Source organism: Durio zibethinus, chromosome 8 (assembly GCF_047325235.1).
Source record: "Durio zibethinus cultivar Kanyao isolate XHJ-2024 chromosome 8, ASM4732523v1, whole genome shotgun sequence".
Lineage (NCBI taxonomy): Eukaryota > Viridiplantae > Streptophyta > Magnoliopsida > Malvales > Malvaceae > Durio > Durio zibethinus.
The window spans coordinates 2,452,602-2,465,420 of NC_143169.1; the positions used below are offsets into that span (position 1 = coordinate 2,452,602).

The 12,819-nt window shown below is 31.0% G+C and overlaps 1 pseudogene; it reads left to right on the forward strand.

Moving 5' to 3' along the window:
- Positions 1 to 548: 548 nt before the first annotated feature.
- The window catches only part of LOC111278382 (disease resistance protein RUN1-like), a 45,619-nt pseudogene continuing 33,348 nt past the window's right edge, over positions 549 to 12,819 (forward strand).

A 12,819-nucleotide genomic window follows, 5' to 3' on the forward strand; every position in this document is an offset into this window, starting at 1 on the left:
ATTACGCCAGAGGTTCATCCTTCATTAACCAAAAATTTGAAAAAACAAATATTTTCTCATATAATCTCCTCTGTTTCTTCTCTGATCACTCCCTCCAGTCTCCCATGCCTCAATGCTCAATGCCCTTTTCTTCCCCATCAAACTTCCAAGAAGCCCTTTCAATTTCTCATTCCTCGTAGACCAACCCACAACTCAGCCCAGTGAACCCCCCCCCCCCCCGCAACACCCCCACCCTCTGCTTAATTAATTTTTTACTTCAAGTTTCGTCTCATCTCTCTCAAGGTATACGGAAGCAAGAACCAACACCACTGCTCGCAATTGATAGGGTCAGGAAAGCTATAAAAGAGCACTGTCTCCACAGCCCACACCAACTACAACTTAAAATTTCCAAAATATGAAACAAGGTAGTTTTAAGTAAATATTTTGTGAATTCTTAAATTAATTCCTTCTTTTACCTGTAAACAGAAGCATGAAGATGTTCATGTTAAATTTTTTTTTTGGTTTTGTATGGGTTTTTGTCTTTGTTTCGGCATGGATTGTCCTTTTAATTTGATAAAAAAAATACATATAACACAGGCAACTGAACTCAATAACTGCTGCAGTGGTCTGTTGTTGCTGCTATTTGCGGCCCTGAAGCTCCGCTATATGCGTGAATCGCCTCTCGCATCTTATTTGCGGTAAATAACGGTTTTGGTGGGTGCCGTTACCGTGAAATAGCGGCGTCTATACCGCGACCCATCCTCTATTTGAATCTTGTTACTTTGAGATCTGTAGAAGAAAGCTGCCGTAATCATAACTCCAATGGTTAGATTCGACAATGAGATATCTTCCTCATCCTTCTCATCATCTTCTTCTATTTCTGGAAGGAAATATGACGTTTTCTTGAGTTTTAGAGGTGAGGATACACGAAAGAACTTCACAGACCATCTATGTTCTGCTTTAAAAAGGGAGGGAATCGTCACTTTCAGAGATGATGAAAACCTTGAGGTAGGTGAAGCCATCGCACCAGAGCTCTTTAAAGCAATTCAAGAATCATGGTCCTCAATAATCGTTTTCTCGGAAAGATATGCTTCTTCCAGATGGTGTCTGGAAGAGCTTTCCGAAGTTATTAAACAAAAAAACGAGAGGGGACACAGTATTCCCAATTTTCTATGATGTCGATCCATATGAGCTACGAGAACAGAAAGGGAAAGTTAAAGAAGCTTTTGCTAGGCATGAAGAAAAATTTAAAGAGGAAACAGTAAGGTGGCGAACCGTTTTAACTGAAGTGGCTAACATGACGGAATGGCACTTAAATAACAGGCATACATCTTATTCTTTCACTTAAAGAATGATCAGCATTCAGCATTAGACTCCTTTCTTCTCTTATGTGAAGCTGCAGTTATTTTCATTAAGCTATCTCTTAGTAATTAAATTGCCTTTTTGTATTGTAGGTGTAGACACTCTAATTGGTCTGGGTCTAAGCCCATTGGGCTTGATTCAATGAGATCCAGGTCTAAGCTCATTGAGTCCGATTCAATGGGATCTAAGTGATAGGCCCAAAAATTTGTTTTTATTTTATTTTATTTTATTTTTATTTTGGTTTTTATTTTGATTTCTATTATTATTTTAGGGTGATAGGATATTAGTCAAAATAAAAAAGAAGGAAAAATTGCAAATTCTACCGTGCATAAGCACTGGTATAATTGTAATTGATTTTAATCTCTTCAGGATAATTCTTGGAGTTTCTGATAATGTGGAAATCGAATTGAAGAGAAATTCCTAATTGATCAAGAACTCTGTTGAGGGATCTTTATAAAGACAACTTAGAAGCAAATCATAAGGGACACGAAGTAGAGAGATCACAAAGAACATAAAAGAAAAACACAGAAAAGGGGAGAGAACAAAAAAAAGAAACACAGAAAAGGGGGGAAATCAGAAACACAGAAATGGAAGTTAGGAAACACAGCAAGTAGAAAGTTAAAAAAAAATTAAAGAATTTTTGGGTTTAGAAAACGAAGGGGTTTTTTTTTTTTGAAAAATCTGGAAAATCTCAAATTTTTGCAAAATTTCTTGAAAAATTCCAGTTTCTGATGAATTTTCTGGTGTCGGTTGAATTTTTTGGCAACCGTCCGGTGACCCAACCTAGAAACTGACGATCATTCCGGCAACGTTTGATGGAAAACGACGATAAAAAATCACCTAGAGAGAGAGGCAGAAGAGTAGAGAGAGGAGGAAAAGGAGTGGTATGAAGAAAAGAATTGATTCTTAGCTTTTATACTAAAGCGAAACGTCATTTTGAAGAGTTATAAAGTGGGTAGGATCCGCGCGTCGCCAGAAATCCAACTCGACCTGCAACACATCAACCTATTTACCCGCTTCATTCAACCTCTGTTGAGCCGTTGAGCCGAGTCACAAACTGAGCCGTTCCAGCCGTTTTTGTCTCTAGAGTTGCACCTTTGCCACGCCAAGCTGAACCGTCCCAAAGGCTTTTTTCTTTTCATTTAGTTTTATTACTTATTTATTAATATTATTAATTTTATTTCCTTATTCATTTATTGAATAAATTGAAATAATTCATTTAATTAAACATCCTTAAATTTTCAATGATTCTTTGAATAAAAATTAAATATTTAAAAAAAAACATTTTTGAGAAAAAGTTGAAAGTATCAATTTTCCTTAAAAATAAAAATTAAAAAAATATATTTTTAAGGAAAAGTTGAAACTATTAATTTTCCTTGAAAATAAAAATTTCAAAAAAAAAAAATTTGTAAGGAAAAGTTAAAAATATCAATTTTTCTTGAAATAAAACTTAAAAAAAAAAGATTTTTTAGGAAAAGTTGGAAGTATCAATTTTCCTTAAAAATAAAATTTTCAAAAAAGCATTTTGAAAAAAAATTGAAAGTATCAATTTTTCTTATTTTAAAGCATGATTTTTTTTTCTAAAACAACATCATAAAAGAGATCATTATCAAAAAATTTGAGCATTATTTTTTTTTCTTTTCCTTTCTTGGAAATTTTTAATATTAAATAACCCGATGACGGAACCTCTGCAAGAGAAACAATAATTTTCTTATATACTTTTGAGGTGGGGGAATTTTTTTAATTTTTTGCCAAAAGTATTGGAGTCAATTAAGGATAATTTTCAATAATTAATTACTTGGTAATTTTTAAGGTTTATTGGATAACGCGAAATTGAGCTGGTACCATCTTTCGATGGGCATTATAAGGGTGCTATAACCTTTCTCACACGTAATCATACTCCCAGACCTAGTTCTGATTTCGTAGATATTGAATTTACCTTTTAGAGATACCTAAGTTAAACTTAGAATTCCTCTTTTAAAAGGAATAGATTCAATTAGGTGGCCAATCGCACCTAAACAAAAAAGATTGGTGACGAATCCTCAAGTCAATGTCTAGTGATAGGTCCACGAATCTAGATGTTATGACAATTTGGCAACTCCATTAGAGAATAAGATGAGAGTCAGGCCAGCAAATAAATTCGTGTTATCCAAAAAGCTTAATAAAATTGAATTCTTTGTAAGGATTTTTTTTTCTTTCTCTTTCATTCATTTTATTTATTTATGTTACTAACTATGTCATTCATATACATGTGCATAACATAAGCTCTATACTTGAGCTCTGTCCTTCTAGGAGGGAGTAAAATACCTATGCTTTCATGAGGTTTTAATGCCTCCGTAGTGGCTAGCGAAATACTCTGACTCAAATTAAATCTTTTTCGTTGGTAGTATGTGATAGGTGAAGATTGGTTGGTCTTACAAGTCTGTGATGGATGATGATGTAAAGAATAATTTGAGAACCTTTAGTGGTTAAAATCACCTAACTCTACATATAGTGTACGCTTAAGAGGCCAACCTTAGGATAGAGCCCTTTCTACCCAGTGATAGATGTAACCTAAAGATAGGACATAGAAAAGAACAGTTTGTGACCTAACTATTTTGTTTGTTTGACTTTATGCATTTGCATACATCATTGTCATAAGTAACATTGTGTATCTGCATCACTTTCATTTCATCTATGATCTAACTATTTTGTTTGTTTGACTTTATCCATTTGCATACATCATTATCATATTTAACATTGTGCATCTGCATCAGTTTCATATTTCATCTATGCATCAACATACCAAACATAAAACATAGCATAGTATTTTTAATCATAATTATGGTGCAAAAGGTTCAAGGATAGCTCCACCAAACAATTGCACTCATCAATACAATACAAGGGCTCAAGCCAAACAGATGGAACAAGAAAATTCCAATTGTCTTGAGAGGATAGAGAAAGCCCAAGAGAAGCTAGAATGTGAGTTGAATAGGATTTTAGAAGCTTTGAACAAGTTAAACAAGGGAAAGGCAATAGAGGAGAATGCTAGCCAACAAAACCATCCCTCACAATAAGAGAATGACTCACTGTACCCTCTTGGTTTTGGGCCACATCAAGCCCAACCCGCACAAGGTCCACTACCATAGCAGTTCACTTATCTTGTAAAGTATACATACCCTGAAATGTCATCAGCTTCAAATCTTGAAAAGTATCAAAGTTATGTAAATTCTATCTTTACAAAAAAGATAGTAAAACTAGTGCAGGTCCTTAATTTAGAGGATCCAAAAAAGAATGAAAAATTAAAATCAAGAGGGGGTGAGTCATTGAGGGACTTGAAAGTTGACCCGAAGATTAGTATGCTAAAAGAGAGGTTACGAGCAGTGGAAGGAGTTAGTTTTTATGGTTCAATAGATACAGTTGGGCTCTGTTTAATCTCAGATGTTGGTATTCCTTCAAAGTTCAAAGTGTCAGAGTTTGAGAAATATGATGGTACAAAACATCCAATGACCCACATTACCATGTACTATCAAAAAATGACTGTCTATGCTAATAATGAGAAGCTATTAATGTATGTGTTCCAAAATAGCCTCACAGGCTCTGCTGCTAGGCGGTATGTCCAGTTGGACAAGATCTACATTTGTTCTTGGAGTGATATGGCCCATGCCTTTATTAATCAGTACCAGCATATTATAGACTTGACCCCTAATCATCTTTTTCTATAGAATATGGAAAAGAAAGCGACTTAATCATTTAAGAAATATACTTAGAGATGGAGGGACATAGCCTCTCAAGTGCAGCTTCCGTTAATTGAGAAAGAGACCACAGCATTGTTCGTCAACACTTTGAAATCTCCTTATTATAAAAATAAGATGGGGAATGCCACAAAGAATTTCGTCTACATGATAATCTCAGGCGAAATCATTAAAAATGTCATTAAAAATGGCAAGTTGAAAGGAGGAGAAACTAAAAAAGTGCCAGAGAAGAAAGAGACTGAAGCTCAAGCCGTGAGCCTTGATTGACAGTTTAGGAGATATCAACCCTATCCACCACAAGGTTATGCCCCATACTATCCTGCTGTGAACAATATTTCACCCTTACCAACCGTATCCACAACCAACTGACCTACCAACTTACCAATCATCCTTTCAAGTACCTGCATATGATTTTAGTCATATCACTACAACAGTTTCAAAGCCTAACAACCAAGCGAGTAGTTCCAGGAGATTTTAGGATAATCAAGAAAAGGCATATATTGACCCTATCCCTATGACTTACACTGAGTTATTCCTAGAACTGATCAAAAACAATTTGGTATCTTCAATTATGCTAGAACCATTAAAGCCACCTTATCTAAAATGGTACAATGCTAATGCGATGTGTGATTATCATAATGGGAATGTAGGTCATTCTATCGAAACTTACCCTACTTTTAAACATAAAGTGTAAAGTTTGATCCGAAAAGGCTTAGTGAGTTTCAACAAATCAATGGGGCAAGATGTCAATAAAAATTTTTCGCCCAATTGCATAAGGGCATGATTTTAAAGAAGGATGGCAAGGCTGGTTAGAAGCTACTTGTCATTCTAAGATTTTTTTTAAAGTAATATTAGGATTTTCTTTTATGCAATAGGATTTCATTTGTTATCATTTTAATAAAAGGCAAGGATAATGCATTTCATTACATTTTCTCTTTCATTTAACTATTGTGCCGTGCTTTATCACCTTTCATAACTTTTCATTTGCATTCCAACTCTCAATGATGAATATTTAGACAATGATGCTAATAATAATTCTGAGATTTAATTTGGAGAACTCATTCATATTGATTTCAGAAGATTATTTAAGTAAAAAATAAATAAGTTGCTAACAGATATGAGATGGATATATTTTGAAGATACAATCTTTTATAAAGATCCATGAGCTTGTTTTGTTTAATAAAAGATCTTTAAAGAAAACATTCATATTTGAGATGAAAAATGGCCATATTTCTTTTACCATTCGAATAGCCATTCATTGCTATCCCTTTGAGCCTATTATGATTCTTGTTAAAGAACTCCAACCAAGGATCGCCCTTCATACTATGGGGTAATATTTGAAAAAAAAGAGGTAAAAGATCACAAAAAGGTCTCAAAGATGGAAAGAGAAAGAAAAACAAAAGAAAAATGAAAAAAAAAATGCCACACATGATTTGGGGCAAAGTAAGGGGAGTCTTTTTGTGAATAATGAGATTAATAAAAAAAAAAAGTAGTGAAATAAGGAATAGGGCAAAATGTCAAGTTGCATCAAATAATAAATGATCATTTGGTTTTGAACCATTTAAACACATATATCGAGCCTATTTTATCTATTTCTTTCATGACCCCTCACCATGGCCTATATTACAACCTTGAAAAGTCCATTTAGATCAAGCGTTAATGCTTGAATTGAATGATCATATGTTAGGCAAAGGCATGCTCATGATGGAACAATGGAATCATGCTATATTACTCTAGAGATTAATGTGTGAGAGATATCAAAAATAGGTGAAAGATGAAAAAAAAAAAAGAAGATGAAAAAGATGAAAAAAAAGAAAAAAAGATGAAAAAATATGAGAAAAAAAAAAGAAAAAGAGAAAGAAAAAAATAAGAAAAGAGAAAAAAAAGGAAAGATGAAATAATGGAAAAAAATGATAAAAAGAGAAAATGAATACTCAAGTTGAAAACCCAAAAGGGCGATTTGGGTAAAAAAATCTCTAAGCTGAAAGTTGGATAAACAGATCATATGAAATAAGGTTAAAGACATCTGAAGATTCATCAAAGTTGGGGCAAAGCTCAATAAGCTCAATATGATTTTAGAAAGTCAATGGAATGAATTTCTAAAGAATCTTGGATTAAAGCTAAGAATTGTCTGAACGTTCATTGTTTGGATGTCATCACACTATTCAATACCATCCTAATTGATATGCTTCAAATTTGCTCTTTTGTTCATTTGCTCTTGTACTAGACTCACTCCTCATTGATTGCCTTTCTTCCAATTCATCTTTTGCTCTTTTATCCTTACATCCCCAGAGTAGATTGAGAAAATGTATGATTGCATTGTATTTATCACGATTTGAAATGATCATGAATGAATGAATATGCACTTAGAAGATTCTTGCATTTCTTTGAAAAGAAATCTAGGATGATAAAGGATAAAATAAACTTAAAAAAATGATTAAAAGGACACATGGTGTGATCAAGAAATGAATATGGTGATAGATTGGTCAATGTAACTTGTGTATTATGATCAATGATGAGGATCGGTGGATGGAATTCATTCTTGAGTGGCTAGTGCTGATGAGCTTATGAGTTAAGTGATGAAAATGATGAGGATCAATTGATGAAATGACTAGTGCTATGAGTGGTGACCCAACGATGAAAGATAAAAACTTGTTATGAAATTGCTAATGCTGAGAAGTTTGTGAATGATGATCAAGTGATGAAAATAATGAGGATTAGTTGATAAAACTTGTTCTAAAGTACTGAGAAGCTAAAATGGGAAAATACAAAATGGTGGAGTCTTGAAAACCATATTTCCACAATTAATTAAAATTTTATGACATGGACATCCATATTACATGCATTACATTGGTGTTATTTTTGGAGAATGTTTAAAACTTTGGTTTGGATATGCATTTGTATTATGCAATAAACATTTGAATTATGGTTAAGAATATGGCATTGTGAGAATCTGGATTGTTGCATTTGCATCATTGAGAAAACATTTACATCATTGATCATGACATTCATTGCATGCATAATTTTAATTGTGAAACTCAAATGAGAATATTTGAATTTCAAATGAGAATTTTTTAGGTGTGAACCGCAAAATTTTTCAAATGTGAATATTCGAATCCAAATGAGAATCTTTGAGTTTTAAATGAAAATCTTTGAGACGTTTGAGAATTTTTGAGTCTCAATCTTTAAGATATTTTTAAATGTGAATCTTTAGGTCTTAAATGAGAATCTTTAAGACTTTTTCAAATGAGAATCTTTGAGTCTTAAATGAGAATCTTTAAGAAATCCTCAAATGAGAAACTTTGAGTCTTAAATGAGAGTTTTTAAGAAGTTTTCAAATGAGAATCTTTGAATTTCAAATAAAAATCTTTGAGTTTTAAATGAGAATATTTAAATTTCAAATGAGAATTAATGAGTATCTTTGAGTTTTGAATTTCAAATAAGAATCTTTGAGGTGGGAAACCCAAAATTTGTCGAATGTGAATCTTCGAACTTAAATGAGAATATTTGAGATGTGAACCCCTAAAGTTCATGGGATGTGAATCTTTGAACTAGAATGAAAAGCTTTGAACTTTTCGATATGAATCTCTAAAATTTAAACGAAAAGCTTTGAACTCAACTTTTGGATATGAATTTCTACATTTTTGAGTGAGAACCTTTGAACTTAGACGTGAAACTCTAAGATTTCTTGAATGTGAACTTTTGAACTTGAATAAGAAGCTTTGAACTTGTGGATGTGAATATCCAAAATTCAAATGAGAATCTTTAAACGTTGGATGCGAGTCTTGCAATTTGCAAATGCGAATCTTGAGATCTTGCAATTTTGAATCCTTATGAAACTAAATTTTGAGAATCAAATTTCAATGAGCTCTTATGAAGCTAAGAGGTTTTTGTGAATTTGAGCATTTGATTTTCGAACTCAAATTGTGAATCTTTGAGTCTCCATTACAAATTTTATCGGATCTGATCTATGATTCTTGTGGACAGGATTGTCAAGGAGTATTTTATTTCCAAAGTTGTGGTGCCTCTGTTTAGAGGAGTATTTATCTTTCTCAAAGTCGTTGAGCCTCTATTTAGAGGAGTATTTATCTTTCTCAAAATCGTTGAGCATCTGTTTAGAAGAGCATTGCTTACTTTTTCAAAAAAAAAATTAATAAGTTGGGATGATCATGTGAAGGGTGTCTATGTCTTTGCACAATTCTTATTGCACATGAAATGTGCAAAGAGGGATAGCTGTAGACATCCTAATTGGTCCAGGTCCAAGCCCATTGGGTCAATTTAATGGGGTCTGAGCCTAAGCCCATTGGGCCCAATTCAATAGGATCCAAGTGATAAGCCTAACTGTTTATTTTTATTTTATTTAATTTTAATTTTAATTTTAATTTTATTTTGATTTCTTTTATTATTCTAAGGTGATAGGATATTAATAAAAAAAAAAGGAAAAATTACAAATTCTGCCGTGCATAGGCACTGATAGAATTGTAATTGGTTTCAATCTCTCCAAAATAGTTCTTGGAGTTTCTGATAATGTGGAAATTCAATTGAAGAGGAATTCCTAATTGATCAAGAACAATGTTGAGTGATCTCTATAAATACAACCTAGAAGCAAATCATAGGGGACATGAGGCAGAGAGATCATACAGAATAGAAAAGAAAAACATAGAAAAGGGAAAAGAACAAAAAAAAGAAACACAAAAAGGGGGAAAAATAAAAAACACAGAAATAGAAGTTAGGAAACACAGCAAGCAGAAAGTTAAAACAATTTTCAAAGATTTTTGGGTTTAGAAAATGAAAGGGTTTTTTTTTTTTTGAAAAATCTAAAAAAATCCCAGATTTTGGAAAATTTTTGAAAAAATTCCAGTTTCCTATGAGTTTTTTAATGCCAGTTGAATTTTCCAACAGGATTTCCAGAATCTGATGGGACATTTCGACATCGATTGAATTTACTGACGATCATTTCGGCAACGTCTGATGAAAAACAATGATAAAAATCGCCTAGAGAGAGGCATAAGAGTAGAGAGAGGAAAAAAAAGAGTGGTCTAAAGAAAAGAACTGATTCTTAGCTTTTATACTAAAGCAAAACGACGTCATTTTGAAGAGTTATAAAGTGGATAGGATCTGCGCGTCGCCTGAAATCTGACTCGACCAACAGTGCATCGACCCGCTTAGTCACTTCATTCAGCCTCTGTTGAGCCACTGAGCCGAACCGCAAACTAAGCCATTCCAATCGCTTTTGTCTCTGGAGCTGCGCTTCTGCCATGCCAAGCAGAGCCATCCCAAAGGTTTTTTTTTTCATTTAGTTTTATTACTTATTTATTAATATTATTATTATTTTTTCCTTTTTCATTTATTGAATAAATTGAAATAATTCATTTAATTAAACATCCTTAAATTTTCAATGATTCTTTTAATAAAAATTAAAATTTTCAAAATTTTTTTTTTGAGGAACAGTTGAAAGTATCAATTTTTCTTGAAAATAAAAATTAAAAAAAAATATTTTTAAGGAAAAGTTGAAAGTATCAATTTTTCTTGAAATAAAACTTAAAAAAAAACATTTTTTAGGAAAAGTTGGAAGTATCAATTTTTCTTGAAAATAATTTAAAAAAAAAAAAACATTTTTAAGGAAAAGTTGAAAGTATCAATTTTTCTTATATAAAAGCATGAGTTTTTTTTTTTTTTTTCTAAAACAACATAATAAAAGAGATCTTTATCAAGAAATTGGAGCATTATTTTTTTTTCTTTTCTTTTCTTGGAAACTTTTAATATTAAATAATCGGACGACGGAGTTTCTGCAATAGAAACAGCAGTTTTCTTATATACTCTTGAGGTGAGGGAATTTTCTTAATTTTTCTGCCAAGAGTATTGGAGTCAATTAAGGATAATTTTCAATAATTAATTACTTAGTAATTTTTAAGGCATATTGGATAACATGAAATTAAGCTGGTACTATCTTTCGATAGGCGTTCTGAGGGTGCTATAACCTTCCTCACACGTAATCATACTTTCGGACCTAGTTTTAGTTTCGCAGATATTGAACTTACCTTTTAGGGATACCTAAGTCAAATTTAGAATTCCTCTTTTAAAAGGAACATAATTAATTAGGTGATCAATCGCACCTAAACAAAAAAGATTGGTGGTGACTTTTCAAGTCAATGTCTAGCGATAGATCCACGGATCTAGACGTTATGACAGTAGGCATGAATCAAAATTTATTGGAGATATCGTTAAAAAGATATCAACAAAATTACGTCAAACATTTTCAAGTGCTCCTAAACCTGACATGACTGGAATTGAATCACGTTTGAAAACACTAATTGTAAATTCAATATATTAACTAGGATACGAGCCCAATAAATTTAAGTAGGATAACATACAAATTAACCATTGAATTATTTTAAGATGCACATTTAAGTCATTATACTATTGTTTTGTGCAATCAACCACTTATTTTTCTCTTTGTTTTTTTTTCGAAAACCCATATATTATTATTTATTATTTTTTAACATGTTCATTATTTTTTAAATTTTTTTAAAATTTTTATTATTAGATTGATAGATTTTATTGGATGGTGGATATTATATATATATATATATTTGCATTTGATAATAAGTTAATAATAACTATAAACAAATGATTTTTATGATTGTAATTAAATTTCATTTTCATTATAAAATTATTTTTATTTTTTAACTTAATATGGTGACAATTTTGGAAATATAATGAACAAAAAATTCTAAGCCAAGTAAATAATTTTCTAATCAATAAAAGTGATTAAAAGGGAATTGGACTTGTTATCTATAGATGAGGTAAATCTTTTTACAGTTAATATATAATTATACTTAAAATTATAATCAATAAAAAACAATTTAACAATATAATGAATAAAAATATCATTTTCGTCAATAAAAAATTTTATACACATTAATGACTTTATAGATACTATAGTATTTCTCATCATGCCTATTACATATGAATATTTATTTTTTATTTATTTTTAAGTAATAATAATTATATGCAAATAAAAATGTTTAAAATATAAATTTTGAAGTATAAATAACTAAAATTTTGTAGTATTGATTTAAATTTATTTAATACTATTAGAATTAAGAAAAACGCTTTTCCATAAAGGTCATTTGATGATATTATAATTTTAATAACAATATTTTTAATAAAATGCATTTGATGTAATTAGAATTCTTATTTACCATTTGAATAAATTTTATAAATATTTATAATAAAATATTTAAAATGATAATTTTAAAATATAATGAACAAATCTGTTCATTTTCGTCAATAAAAAATTATCAACATCCATGCTTTTATATAGATATATATATATATATAATAGGTATAGATTATAAATATAAACGGATTAGATAGAACAATTACAAAATTTTCTAAAATATGGAATATTATGTAATGGTTTTTCCTTAAACAAAGCAAAATAATTGTTGGTGGATGATTGCGCTAAATAAAAGTAAGAGAACTTAAGTTCACATTTAGTGTAAATTAAGCTTTATGCTTTATTTAGAATTAGTGTGACCACTTAATTCTAACACAAGAAAGTCTTTAGTATTACATCTTCATTCATCTAATTACAATTTACATCATCCACTTATGTTTTCTTATGTTTTGCATTTGATTTTAAGGCTATGCAAGTGCTTGTAGGCATGATTATCAATAATAAAAGGTAAAAAAAACATATGTATAAACACATATATACATGTGTGCATGTATGTGTGTA